Source organism: Xenopus laevis, chromosome 5S (assembly GCF_017654675.1).
Source record: "Xenopus laevis strain J_2021 chromosome 5S, Xenopus_laevis_v10.1, whole genome shotgun sequence".
NCBI classification, from domain to species: domain Eukaryota; kingdom Metazoa; phylum Chordata; class Amphibia; order Anura; family Pipidae; genus Xenopus; species Xenopus laevis.
The window spans coordinates 142,531,995-142,548,068 of record NC_054380.1 but is presented as its reverse complement, the minus strand read 5'-3'; positions in this window follow the sequence as shown (position 1 = coordinate 142,548,068).

The following is a 16,074-nucleotide window of genomic DNA, read 5'->3' as shown; positions in this document are numbered from 1 at the left end:
AGCATTATACTGACTGGGTCACTGTCACATATATACTGGGGTCACTGTCACATATATTACTGGGTCACTGTCACATATACTACTTGGGGTCCTTCACATATATTACTGGGGGCACTGTCAACATATATTACTGGGCATCCGGTCCACTGTCACATATACTACTGGGGTCACTGTCACATATTATTATGGGGGTCACTCGTCACATATATTACGGGAGTCATTGTCATCATATGAGATTGTCTGCGAAACTGTTCGCCGGCGAACTTGTTCGCGCGAACATCGGAGTGTTCGCGCTAGCCGAAGTTCTTGTCGATGTGGGGATGCTGTTCGCGCAACGTCGCCATTTTGGTTCGCCATTGTTGGCGCTTTTTTTTGCCCTCTCACCCCAGAACCAGCAGGTACATTGGCAGCCATCAGGAAGCTTCTCCCCTGGGACCACTTCCCCCTTCCCTATTAAAACCGAAAGCCCTGCAGCGTTTTTTCACTCTGCCTGTGTGGGCGGGTATAGTGATAGGGAGAGGCTGCTGCCTGTTAGTGATTCAGGCGACAGTTGAAAGTTTTGCTGGCTAGTAATCGTTTTGATACTGCTCTGTTATTAGGAGGACAGAGAGTCTGCAGGGGTTTTTGAGGACATTTAAGCTTAGGGTAGCTTTGCTGCGCTAGTAATCTACCTTCTACTGCAGTGCGTCTGTTATGTAGCTGCAGTGGGCAGGCTGTCCTGCTTTCTGATCTCATCTGCTGACTGCTGCCAATAACAAGTAGTCCTTTAAGGACTGCTTTTTTTATTTTTGTGTTGTTTTACTACTACTACTACTACTACTTATAAGAGCCCAGTGCTATAGTCTAGCAGTGTTGGAGTGGGATGGTGTGCTAATTCTTGCTGCTCCTAGTAGTTCAGCAGCACCACTTTATTTTTTTTTTTAATATTCATTTTTTTTTTATTTTTACTTTTTTTTTATTTTACTACCGCTGTGAGTAGTGTATAGTGGACCTTTTAGGCATTATTTGCCCTGTAGCATTATTTGCATCAGTGTTTTCTTCAACACAATACTAGACCTGTGTGACCATTGTTTCACATTCAGGTCTAAATATACCATATAATATTACCAGTCTCCAAAAAAACCCGAGAGAATAGAACTAATTTTCAGCAGCCATTCAATATATTTTACTAATCCGTAATCCAACCGCTTACAATTTAGTATGATATACAAGATGACCAACTTGATAAAGGCATATATTTGCACAGTGTTTTCTTCACCCGCATCTAGCTGTGTGGACCTTGTTTCACTGTCTGTCTAAATATCCATAATCTATTACGTCTCCAGAAAAAACACCGGAGTTGACTTTTTTCAAGCAGCCATAATAATATTTACGTAATCCGTATCCACCGCTGTAGGAGTGTATTACGTTGGACCTTGATAGCATTATTTGCACAGTGTTTTCTTCAACCCCCATCTAGCTGTGTGACTTGTTCACATTCTGTCTAAATATCAAGTAATAATTACCGTCTCCAGAAAAAACACTCGGAGTGGATTTTCTTCAAAGCACCATAATATATTTTACCGTAATCCGTATCCACCGCTGTAGTAGTGTATACGTTGACCTTGTAGGATATGTTGCACAGTGTTTTCTTCAACCCGCATTCTAGCTGTGTGACCTTGTTCACATTCTGATCTAAATATCCATAATATTACCGTCTCCAGAAAAAACACCGGTAGTGACTTTTTCAAAGCAGCCATTAATATATTTTACGTAATCCGTATTCCACCGCGTAGTAGTGTATACGTTGACCTTGTAGCATTGTTTTGCCCAGTTTTTTTGGCGCACCACTGAAAGCACAGAGGCCAGAAAAAAATGCCATATAAATGCTGAAAATAGTCATTTTTTGCCATACGTTGACTCAACGTGATATGGCAAAAAATGACTATTTTAGATTTATATGCATATTTTTTCTGGCAAATGTGCTTCAGTGGCTGCAACCAAAAAAAACTGGGCCAAACAATGTCTTTACAAGGTCAACGTTATGGCGAAAAAATGACATATTTTCAGCATTTATTATGGCATATTTTTTTTCTGGCACTGTTAGCTTCAGTGGCCTGCAACCAAAAAAAAACTGGGCAAACAAGTCTACAAGGTCAACTAGGGCGAAAAAATGATATTTTCAAGCATTTATATGGCCATATTTTTTCGGCAAACTGCTGTGCTTCAGTGGCTGGTCCAAAAAAACTGGGCCAAACAATGCCTACAAGGTCAACGATGAGAGTTGTTTAAAGAGAACGTAGATTACTAGCCAGCAAAGTACCTAAGCTAAAATGTTCCCTTCAAATCCCTGCAGACTCTGTCCCTCAATACCAGAGCAGTTCAAGCAGAATTACATAGCCAGCCAAACTTACTATCATCTGTCCCTGAAACTCACTAAACAGCTCTCCCCCTACACTATCTCTTCCAAGCACACAAGGCAGATTTTTCAGATTACATTTTTGCCCTTGATCCACCCTCGGCATGCACGTACCAGGTCGTTGCACCCTTTAAACAACTCTAAAAATTTTTCTGGCCAAAATTTTTTTTTAGATTGTTAAAGTTCGCCTTTCCCATTTGAAGTCTATGCGGTGTTCGCGAACCGTTTCGCGAACCGCTCGCGTTTTTGCGCAAGTTCTCGCGAATATGTTCGCGAACTTTTTTTTTCCGACGTTCGCTACATCCTAAGTCACATATTATTCTTGGGGTCATTGTCACATATAGTGCTAGGCGTCACTGTCACATTATATTACATGGGGTTCACTGTCAACAGATATTACTGGAGGTCACTGTCACATTATATCCTTAGGGTCACTGTCAATATATTTACTGGGTTCACTTGTCACATATATTTTTTGGGGTCACTGGCTCCTATATTACTGGGGTCACTGTCACAATATATTACTGGAGGTCCACTGTCACATATATTCTTGGGGTCACCGTCACATATATTACTGGGGTTCACTGTCACAATATTAACTGGAGGTCATGTCAATATACTAACTGGGGGCACTGTCACATATATTACTGGGGGTCACTGTCACATTATATTACTGGAGGGTCACTGTCACATATATTCTTGGGCGTCACTGTCACCATATATTTGGGTGCATTGTCTCATATATTCTTAGGGTTCCACAGTCATATATGATCTTGGGTCACTGTCACATATTATTCTTGGGTCACTGTCACATATATTGCTGGGGTCACTGTCACATATATTCTTGTGGGTCCTGTCACATATATTTACTGGGGTCACTGTCACAATATATTTACTGGGCGTCACTGTCACATATATTCTTGGGGTCATTGTCACATATTATTTGCTGGGGTCACTGTCCAATATATTTTTGGGGTCACTGCCACTATATTACTGGGTCACTGTCACTAGATTACTGGGTCACTTCACATATGATTATTGGGTTCATATGTCTCATATATTCTTAGGGTCACCAGTCAATATATTCTTTGGGTCACTGTCAATATATTCTTGGGTCACTGCACATATATTCTTGGGGTCACTGTCACACTATATTGCTGGGTCACTGTCACATATATTCTTGGGGTCCACTGTCAACATATATTACTGGGTCACTGTCACATATATTACTTGGTCACTGTCACCATAATTCTTGGGGTCATTGTCCACTAATTGCTGGGGTCCTTCACATATATTTTTGGGCAGTCCACTGCCACCTATAACTGGGGTCACTGTCACATATATTACTGGAGGCACTTCACATTTATTCTTGGGGTCACTATCACATATATGCTGGGTCACGGTCACTATATACGTCACATATATTTACTGAGGTCCCTATCACATATTATTCTTGGGGTCACTGTCACATAATGTGGGGTCACTGTCACACTATATCTTGGGCTCACTGTCCACATATAGTACTGGGTCCCCTGTCACATTATATTACGGGTCACTGTCACATATATTGCTATGGTCACGCTCACATATATTTTTGGGGTCACACTCACATATATTCTTGGGTCACTGTTCACATATATTACTAGGGTCACTGTCACTATATTATTGGGGTCACGTCACATATATTTACTGGGGTCACTGTCACATATATTCTTGGGTCAACATATATTACTGGGTCACTGTCCTTATATTCTTGGGGTCACTGTCACATATATTACTTTGGTCATAGTACCCCAATAATATATGTGACCAATGACCCCAGTTAATAAATGTGACAGTGACCCCAAGAATTATAATGACAGTGACCCCAGTAATATATGGACCCTGTGACACGTGAAACCCAGTAATTATGTGGACAGTGACCCCATATATGTGACAGTGACCCTAGTAATATATGTGACAAGTGACCCCAAGAATATATGTGAGTGTGACCCCAAAAATATGTGAGAGTGACCATAGCAATATATGTGACAGTGACCCCAGTAATAATGTGACAGGGACCCCAGTAATATATGTGACAGTGACCCCATAGTATATTATGTGACAGTGACCCCAGCAATATATGTGACAGTGACCCAGTAATATATGTGACAGTGACCCCAAGAATATGTGTGACAGTGTCCCCAGCAATATATGTGACAGGGACCTCAGTAATAAATGTGACAGGGACCCCAGTAATATATGTGACAGTGACCCCAATAATATATGTGACAGTGACCCTAGCAATATATGTGACAGTGACCCCAGTAATATATGTGACAGTGACCCCAATAATATATGCGACAGTGACCCTAGCAATATATGTGACAGTGACCCCAGTAATATATGTGACAGTGACCCCAATAATATATGTGACAGTCACATATATTACTGGGGTCGCTGTCACATATATTCTTGGGGTCACTGTCACATATATTCTTGGGCTCACTGTCACATATAGTACTGGGGTCACTGTCACATTTATTACTGGGTTCACTGTCACATATATTCTTGGGGTCACTGTCACATATATTTTTGGGGTCACTGTCACCTATATTACTGGGGTCACTGTCACATATATTACTGGAGGTCACTGTCACATATATTACTGGGGTCACTGTCACATATATTCTTGGGTTCACTGTCACATATATTACTGGGGTCACTGTCACATATTTTACTGGGGTCACTTTCACATATATTACTGGGGTCACTGTCACATATAATACTGGGGTCTCTGTCACATATATTACTGGGGTCACTTTCACATATATTACTGGGGTCACTGTCACATATATTCTTGGGGTCACTGTCACATATACTACTGGGGTCACTGTCACATAAATTACTGGGGTCACAGTCACATGTATAGGGGTCCTTCACAGTATATCTGGGTGGACTGTCACATATATTCTTGGGGTCACTGTCACATATATTCTTGGGTGACCCCAGAATATATGTGACAGTGACCCCAAGAATATATGTGACAGTGGGGTCACTGTCACATATATTACTGGGGTCACTGTCTTATATTTTACTGGGGTCACTGTCACATATATTACTGGGGTCACTGTCACATATATTCTTGGGGTCACTGTTACATATATTACTGGGGTCACTGTCATATTTTACTGGGGTCACTGTCACATGTTTTACTGGGGTCACTGTCACATTGATTCTTGGGGTCACTGTCACATGTATTACTGGGGTCATTGTCACATAGATTCTTGGGGTCACTGTCACATATATTACTGGGGTCACTGTCACATATACTCTTGGGGTCACTGTCACATATATTACTGGGGTCACTGCCACATATATTACGGGGGTCACTGTCACTTATATTCTTGGGGTCACTGTCACATATATTACGGGGGTCACTGTCAAATATATTACTGGGGTTACTGTCAAATATATAACTGGGGTCACTGTCACATATATTCTTGGGGTCACTGTCACATATATTACTGGGGTCACTATCACATATATTACTGAGGTCCCTATCACATATATTCTTGGGGTCACTGTCACATATATTGCTGGGGTCACTGTCACATATATTCTTGGGCTCACTGTCACATATAGTACTGGGGTCACTGTCACATTTATTACTGGGGTCACTATCACATATATTCTTGGGGTCACTGTCACATATATTCTTGGGGTCACTGTCACATATAATCTTGGGGTCACTGTCACATATATTACTAGGGTCACTGTATAATATTATGGGTCATGTCAACATATATTACTGGGTCACTGTCACATATATTCTTGGGGTCACATATATTACTGGGGTCACTGTCACTTATATTCTTGGGGTCACTGTCACATATATTACTTTGGTCATAGTGACCCCAATAATATATGTGACAATGACCCCAGTAATAAATGCGACAGTGACCCCAAGAATATAAGTGACAGTGACCCCAGTAATATATGTGACCCCAAGAATATATGTGACAGTGACCCCAGTAATATATGTGACAGTGACCCCAATAATATATGTGACAGTGACCCTAGTAATATATGTGACAGTGACCCCAAGAATATATGTGAGTGTGACCCCAAGAATATATGTGAGAGTGACCATAGCAATATATGTGACAGTGACCCCAGTAATATATGTGACAGTGACCCCAGTAATATATGTGACAGGGACCCCAGTACTATATGTGACAGTGACCCCAGTAATATATGTGACAGTGACCCCAGTAATATATGTGACAGTGACCCCAAGAATATGTGTGACAGTGACCCCAAGAATATATGTGACAGTGACCCCAAGAATATGTGTGACAGTGACCCCAAGAATATATGTGACAGTGACCCCAAGAATATGTGTGACAGTGTCCCCAGCAATATATGTGACTAGGGATGTAGCGAACTGTTCTGCTGCAAACTAGTTCGCGTGAACTTCGACCGTTCGCGTCCGCCGAATGTTCGCGAACGTTTGGGAACGTTCGCATTTTGAGTTCGCGTTCGATTCGAATACAAGTTGTTCGACCATTCGAATTCCTTCGACCGCTAAAAATCGAACGATTTCCATTCGTTCGAACGATTGTAAGCATTCGATCGAATGGCTTCGATCGTTCGATTCGAATGAAAATCCTTCGATCGAATGATTAAAATCCTTTGATTGTTCGAATCGAAGGATTTTAGCGGGTGTTCGAAGTTCGCAAACTGTCCGCGAACGTTCGCATTTTTTGCCGGTGTTCGCGAACGTCGTTCGCGAACACCAAATCGGCAGTTCGCTACATCCCTATATGTGACAGGGACCTCAGTAATATATGTGACAGTGACCCCAATAATATATGTGACAGTGACCCTAGCAATATATGTGACAGGGACCCCAGTAATATATGTGACAGTGACCCCAATAATATATGTGACAGTGACCCTAGCAATATATGTGACAGTGACCCCAGTAATATATGTGACAGTGACCCCAGTAATATATGTGACAGTGACCCCAGTAATATATGTGACAGTGACCCCAAGAATATGTGTGACAGTGACCCCAAGAATATATGTGACAGGGACCTCAGTAATATATGTGACAGTGACCCTAGCAATATATGTGACAGTGACCCCAGTAATATATGTGACAGTGACCCCAGTAATATATGTGATAGTGACCCCAATAATATATGTGACAGTCACATATATTACTGGGGTCGCTGTCACATATATTCTTGGGGTCACTGTCACATATATTATTCGGGTCACTGTCACATTTATTACTGGGGTCACTGTCACATATATTACTGGGGTCCCTGTCACATATATTACTGGGGTCACTGTCACATATATTCTTGGGGTGACTGTCACATATATTCTTGGGGTCACTGTCATATATATGACTGGGGTCACTGTCACATATATTACTGGTGTCACTGTCACATATATTACTGGGGTCACTGTCACATATATTACTGGTGTCACTGTCACATATATTGCTGGGGTCACTATCACATATATTCTTGGGGTGACTGTCACATATATTACTGGGGTCACTGTTACATATATCACTGGGGTCACTGTCACATATATTGCTGGGGTCACTGTCACATATATTCTTGGGGTCACTGTCACATATATTACTGGGGTCACTGTGTTTTGAAATTCCGCACATTACTGAAAAGTTTTGAAATTGCACATGATGATGTAATATTGGTCTTTTGACATCATCTTACAAGGGGGTGTGGTCTAAAATTGATGGATGAGCCAAAATAACATTTGCCATAATGTCCTACATGGGGGTGATGGGGGTTTCTCTCTCTCAAATCAAATCAAATCAAATCAAATCAAATGAGCTTTATTATCATGACTCAGTGTGGCACCCAGGTCTATTCCTGAGACTTCTGGAGAGTGACATAGGAGGGAAGACATATGATGTCATAAAGAGCTCATGTACTGAGAACCAATGCAGAGTGAAGATTAATGGGAAGAGAAGCGAGTGGTTCCGACAAGACCGTGGGGTCAGACAGGGCTGCAGCCTGAGTCCAACTCTATTTAACATCTACATCAATGAACTGGCAGCAGCATTAGATTCCTCCTCAGCACCAGGATTGAAATGACAGAGAGGTGAAGTTCTGCTGTATGCTGATCATCTCCTTCTCCTCTCACCAACAGAGAGTGACCTGCAAGCCAACCTACCTTGGCCTAGAAATCAGCCAATCAGGAAGCTTTAAACCAGCAATAGCTGCCCTAAAAGACTAGGCTTGCAGGACCTTCTATGCCATCAGAAGACTCCTGTACCACCTTAAACCACCAGTGAGAGTCTGGCTTAGAATCTCCCACAGTCTCATCACTCCAATCCTCCTCTATGGAAGTGAAGTGTGGGCTCCTGTCACTTACCCAGACCAATCCAAATGGGATTCTAGTCCAACAGAAATATTCCACCTGGAATTCTGTAAGTACCTTCTCCAGGTCCCCCGGAGCTCCTCAAACTCTGCCTGTCGGCCTGAGCTGGGCACATTCCCCTAATGTTTGTCATACACAAGAGGCGCTCTCATACTGGCCACATCTACACAACAGTAGCCCCATGAGCCACCACCATAAAGCCTGGCTGAACTACCAGACCAAGGGCAAACCATGCGCCAGACTTCACATCCGTAAAAGAGGAAACTCCACTTCCTACTGGGAGAAGAGACACTGACAGTAACAATAGCTGCACAATATGTAAGAGACTGTCATAGACTGAGAGAGACCCCACTTTCCCCTATTCCCATAAACTGCCCCCCCTAACCCCACCCATTTCACCCCTCTACCTGCTTTGGCAATTCTTCATGTATTTGCTCCTGTCAATAAAGATCATTTGATTTGATTTCATTTGAGAGAGAGAGAGAGAGAGAGAGAGAGAGAGAGAGAGAGAGCACTTTTCTCTCTTTCTCTCTCTATGTCACTGTCTCACCTTCTGTCTCTGTCTCTCTCTCTCTCTCTATGTCACTGTCTCTCTCTCTGTCTCTCTTTGTCTCTATGTCACTGTCTCACTCTGTGTCTGTATCCAGTTCAGTTCCTCCATTGATCGTTGCCTTGAGCAGTAAATTTACCCATAACTCACATTTGTGCGTCACTTTAATTACACACATTTCATTCACTGACATTTCTCTCCCATTTCGGGACATTTTTATATTCGCTCTTTGTGTCCGACCCCATTACAGACCTGCACTCGCCCACTGACAAATAATTCTCAACTGTCAAAGCCTTAATGGGGACAGTGATATTTTAGGGGTGTCAGTGATGAGATCTGCCCACAGGGTTCAGTTATTTTCTTGAGATCAATATTTTACCTGCACCCCTATTTCTCCTGCTCCTGAACTTGCTCTCAGCCCAATCTTTCCCTCCCATGAGACAAATAAAGACAGTGGTGTAACTGGATGTTACTGGGCCCCACAGCAAATTCATTTAAGGGCCCCCAACATATTCAAAGGTTTTACCAAGATGTATTCAAACTGGTCATAAATTAGGGCCTAATGGGGCCCCAATACCTCCTGGGCCCCCCTGCAGCCACAGGGTCTGATTCCTCTGTAGTTACCCCCCTAATGTGAAGGCCACGGACTTGAGTGGTTGGTATAAGAGTGTGAGTGGAAGAGTGTGAGTGGTTGGTATAAGAGTGTGAGTTGAAGAGTGTGAGTGGTTGGTAGAAGAGTGTGAGTGGTTGATAGAAGAGTGTGAGTGGTTGATAGAAGAGTGTGAGTGGTTGGTATAAGAGTGTGAGTGGAAAAGTGTGAGTGGTTGGTATAAGAGTGTGAGTGGAAAAGTGTGAGTGGTTGGTATAAGAGTGTGAGTGGTTGGTATAAGAGTGTGAGTGGAAGAGTGTGAGTGGTTGGTATAAGAGTGTGAGTGGAAGAGTGTGAGTGGTTGGTATAAGAGTGTGAGTGGTTGGTAGAAGAGTGTGAGTGGTTGGTAGAAGAGTATGAGTGGAAGAGTGTGAGTGGTTGGTATAAGAGTGTGAGTGAAAGAGTGTGAGTGGTTGGTATAAGATTGTGAGTGGAAGAGTGTGAGTGGTTGGTATAAGAGTGTGAGTGGTTGGTAGAAGAGTGTGAGTGGAAGAGTGTGAGTGGTTGGTATAAGAGTGTGAGTGGAAGAGTGTGAGTGGTTGGTATAAGAGTGTGAGTGGTTGGTAGAAGAGTGTGAGTGGTTGGTAGAAGAGTATGAGTGGAAGAGTGTGAGTGGTTGGTATAAGAGTGTGAGTGAAAGAGTGTGAGTGGTTGGTATAAGATTGTGAGTGGAAGAGTGTGAGTGGTTGGTATAAGAGTGTGAGTGACTATAGTCAAACTTGAAAGTAATGAAGTTGGATATAAGTTGATATAAATGGAGCAATTACCTAATATCAATATTGTATGGCCCTGTCCTTTACCGAAGAGTCTGGATATTGTATTTGGTACAGTCGGGGGAGCTGCAGGTTCTCCATCAGGAAAGGGAGAGGATCTCATGGGGGATCAAGTGTTACATAATTCTTGGGAAACACAAGGAAAGGATGGGACTGATGTTGAATGAACCAACCTGTAATGTGGCACTGGCTCTAGCCAATAGCGACTCATGAGATGAAGCCTAATTAATAGTCCTTGACTGTCTCTGGGAAGGGACACTTCTCCCCCAGGCTAAAGACACTGGCCCAGCCAGGGGCAAACTGACGGGGGTCTTGTTGGGTGAAGAAACAAAAAGGAAAGATCTCTGAGAAAAGCTGATAATAGACAGAGAGATCTGCTTGTTTAGCCATGACCCAAACCAACGGGTCTCTTCCCAATACACAACATTGAGGCGGGGGATGTCCGATCGTGGGTCCAACAATGGGATCAGAATGGAGGCCACACGGGGGGGTCATGGACAGAGGTGGCCACAGTCTCATGGGATTTTTTTACGACTGTCGGGGGGCCCCACACACGGGCCAATAAATTACTCAGTCTGTGTATTGGGGTCTTAACCTTGAGATAATCTGAGGGATTTATCAGATCACAGAAGAATTGGTTGTTCATGTCTATGACCAGCTTTCCTTTAATGAGGGGATTCCCTGCCAGTGGGGGACTTTCTTCTATTAAGAAATAATGTATAAGGGGGGTTTAGAATCAGTAGTTCCCAAGGTTTGAATTGGGGGAATTTCTGGTTCTCAAAAACAAAGGAGTTTCTACTGTAACTTCCCAGCACTGGACACAAATCACTGAACTTATTGAGTCCCATTATTATGTGGGAGGCCAGAAATAAATATTCAGTATAAATATATTGTAACTTGGTTGGGAAAGTACATCCCTCCCAGAATCCTCTATGTGAAAATGAGCCTCTGATCAGCAATGAGGGGGGGATTAGTCTCAGTTAAAAGATGGGGCTCAATTAAGTCTGATCTCTGCCCCCCCAAATATGTTCTCAGTTCTTTGTTCGTGTCCATTTTTTAGTTTTGACGTTTTCGTTTCCTGACTCACGTCTGCCCCGTAATTCTCTTAAACATTAGGGTTAGGGAAATGGAAAAAATCTATAACCACGCCCATTATTGTGGCCACACCCCCTAATTACCATGTCCATTTTACAAAATTTGGCAGGTTATGAAAGTTTCAACATATTTCTGTGTTTTTTTCCAGTTATTACAGTTTTGCTAATGAAGGTGAATTGCCCTTTAAGCTGTGAGTCTGACTTCTCCCAATGGACCTTTTATCTCATATTGTTACAATTACTTATTTGCTTATCTCTAAATTGTTACAAAAGTATCTTATTTGTAGCTGTGGCTGTTCTGGGCTCTCTGCCAAAAGCCAAGTTAGAAACTTAGTTTCTTTTTCTGGCTGTTCAGTGCAGCGAAAAACAGGACTTTCCAGTACAAACGAGGGACTGCGGGTTGAGCTGTCAAAAGAGGGACTGTCCCTCTAAAAACGGGACAGTTGGGAGGTCTGTAAGGGAAAACAAACGACATGTGTCCCCCCCCCCAATGGCTTCTGTTTATATCTGGGCAGATAAATGGGAACACCTGGTAAAACAATGATTTAATGATAAAATAATAAAAAACAGGCAGATTTGTGAGTGCCGCCTGGTGGGACACATGGCACTGATATCGTCAGGCAGAATTGGGCCCAGTCAGTGTATGAGCCAATCCCTCACTCACATGCCCTGTCTATAGGGAAATGACTTAATTTCATTGGTTAGGCCAGACCAGAGGCTCACATCATGCTTAAAGGGAAACTAAACCAGACATAAATACATGCACCAATATCATTGCTCATTCCCTCTGTCACTGTCTGTTCTCTGTGTCTCTGCCAGACAGACTTGTTCTTAGGAAAGTTTTATTTAAAGAAATGAAAGATTATGGGGTCTCCCCCCTCATTTTGGAGACCCCCATAAAGGCTGCCATTGTTTTCTGATGGGCTTATTTAGCCTTTAGTAATGTGGTGTCTGTATCTTGGCCGGCAGTTTATTAGAGTGCAAGCACCGGGGCGGGGGACACACCGAGGAAGAATTTTAATAGAGGGGCCGGGAAATAGGATTAAAGTAAAGCAGTAAATTGGGTTGAAAAAAAGACACAAGTCCATTGAGTTGAAACTTTTGTGTCTGTAAAAATCTCACTAACTGTCAGCTGATCCAGAGGAAGGAAAACAGCCCCATCTGAAGCCTCTGCAATTTGCTCGGACTCCAACATGTCATAGATTCAATTGTGCTATTGATATAAATACATGATAATAATAATAATAATAATAATAATAATAATAAAAAATACTAGTAGTTCTTTAACCCCTTATCCCTCCTGCTAAACACCATGCAGTCCCCATGCTGCACCTAATGTATCCGAGTGTGTCTCACACCCATTCACACCCATTGTGATATCACTAATTAGCAGCAGACTCAGGCCAGGAATGCAGATTACTGTGTTTATTGAGCAGCCAGAGGGGCAGTTGGGCAGCGCCTATTTAGGGTGATGCGAGACCCCCCCGGGACGGCACAGAATGCCCTGGTCGGGGTCGGGATTTGCTCTTGGAGGGTCACTTTGGGGCAGGAATGTAAATACAAGAGAACAGGAAGAGTTTGGAAATGGGCAGCTCTGTATTCAGTACTGTGTGGAGGGAACAGGGGAACAGACTCCCAGCAGGGGTGGTAGGACTAATACAGTAAAGGAATAGGAGGGAGAGTGAAAGGGAACATAAGGAAGTGATACTTTACAGAAAGGGGGATAGATACAGGGAACAGACTCCCAGCAGGGGTGGTAGGACTAATACAGTAAAGGAATAGGAGGGATAGTGAAAGGGGGATAGATACAGGGAACAGACTCCCAGCAGGGGTGGTAGGACTAATACAGTAAAGGAATAGGAGGAGAGTGAAAGGGAACATAAGGAAGTGATACTTTACAGAAAGGGGGATAGATACAGGGAACAGACTCCCAGCAGGGGTGGTAGGACTAATACAGTAAAGGAATAGGAGGAGAGTGAAAGGGAACATAAGGAAGTGATACTTTACAGAAAGGGGGATAGATACAGGGAACAGACTCCCAGCAGGGTGGGTCTGTGGGTGAATGAACAAAAGCCAATGAACTGGGTGCTGGGGGATTTGGCTGAGAACATTGTAGTGGGTGGGTGGCAGACTGAGAGGATTGGGGGTCTGGCAGCTCTAGAGAGAGAGAGAGAGAGAGAATGTACAAACCATCTGGAGTCTCAGTCTGGAATCTCTCTGCTCTTTCCATATTATGACAAGTGTGTGTCTCTCTGGGCCGAGTTCTCTCTTTCCTCATCTATTTATTCCCATCATCCCAGGGGTCCCGCACTCGGCCAGAGCCCAGACTTGAAATGAATTAGGTCCCAGACTGTCCCCTACTCCCACCTCTGTATCTGCTGAATCCAGAGAACCTCCACAACCTGCCCCCATCCAAATCTGCCCCCATCTAAATCATGGAGAGTACGGACAGAATGGGACCACTCAGCACTGACTGTTTATCTCCTGCAAACCCCTCATGTGTGTGAGAGGGGCTTTAGCCTGAAATTAGTCAGATCTTTCGTTATACCAAAAAATCAACTGTGAGACTATAGATCACAATGACATAAAATGTTACTGTCTCCATCTTGCCCTACTTTCTTCATCTTGCCCTGATTTCTTCATGTTGTCCTACTGTCTCCATCTTGTCCTACTGTCTCCATCTTGTCCTACTGTCTCCATCTTTCCCTACTATCTTCATCTTGTCCTACTGTCTCCATCTTGCCCTACTGTCTCCATCTTGTCCTACTGTCTCTATCTTTCCCTACTGTCTCCATCTTGTCCTACTGTCTTCATCTTGTCCTACTGTCTCCATCTTGCCCTACTGTCTCCATCTTGTCCTACTGTCTCTATCTTTCCCTACTATCTTCATCTTGTCCTACTGTCTCCATTTTGTCCTACTGTCTTCATCTTGCCCTACTGTCTCCATCTTGTCCAACTTTCTTCATCTTGTCCTACTGTCTCCATCTTGTCCTACTGTCTCCAGCTTTCCTACTCTCTCCACCTTGTGTTACTGCCTCCATCTTGCCCTGCTGTCTCCATCTTGTCCTACTGTCTCCATCTTGTCCAACTTTCTTCATCTTGCCCTACTGTCTCCATGTTGTCCTACGGTCTTCATCTTATCTTGCTCTCTCCACTTTGTGTTACTGTCTCCATCTTGTCCTACTGTCTCCATCTTGTCCTACTGTCTCAATATTGTCCTACTGTCTCCATCTTATTCTACTCTCTCCACCTTATGTTTCTGTTTCCATCTTGTCCTACTGTCTCTTTCTTGTCCTACTGTCTTTATCTTGCCCTACTGTCTCCAACTTGTACTACTGTCTCCATCTTGTCCTACTGTCTCCATCTTGCCCTACTGTCTCCACCCTGCCCTATGGCAGCAGCAGATCATGGTTTTCATTGGCTTGGCATCAGAAGCAATCACTGTGCCTGGTAGGAGCACAAGACAAGGGTTATTTCTGGCCCCCAGTGGACACATGGCAGGAGTGTAGCAGCTCCAGCTCAGACAATATGGCCTAAACTCTGATGATCCAACATTTCTCAGTGAGGGTCAAGTTGCAAGAAGTTCCACGAGCCAATATTCTTCTCATCAGCTCTATTCTCCACAGGGTCCTTATATAATCAGAGTTGTATTCATTATATTGTAGCTCTGTGCTCAGCAGAAACATGACTTGAGTTACTGAGTAGGACCACCACCAGACCCACATGCCTGGAGGAATTAGCTCTTCATGCCGAAGGTCTCAGTCTAATTTACAGTGGCTCTTGTCTCAGCTCTTTTCAGTAGAACAGTAACATAATGAATTAATAACTTAATTAATGACAGATCCTCAGGCATCTGCCGTGCTGCTTTTTCTCCATAGTTTGTTCTTTATAGGGAATCCACTTGCAGTGCCAGTAACTACTCAAGTGTTTGTTTCTTTTCCTACATCCCTTGTGAGTGTGTTACTGTCTTCATCTTGCCCTTCTTTAGCCATTTTGCCCTAATGTTGTCTTTTTGCTTTGCAGACTCCTCCATCTTGCTTTGCTAATGCCTATCTTACACTACTGTTTCTGTCTTGTTCTACTATCTTTGTCTTTCCCTATTATCACCATTTTGTCCTACTGTCTCCATCTTGACCTAATGTCACCATCTTGCCCTACTGTCTCCATCTTGTCTTACTGTCTCCATCTTGTCCTACTGTCTCCAT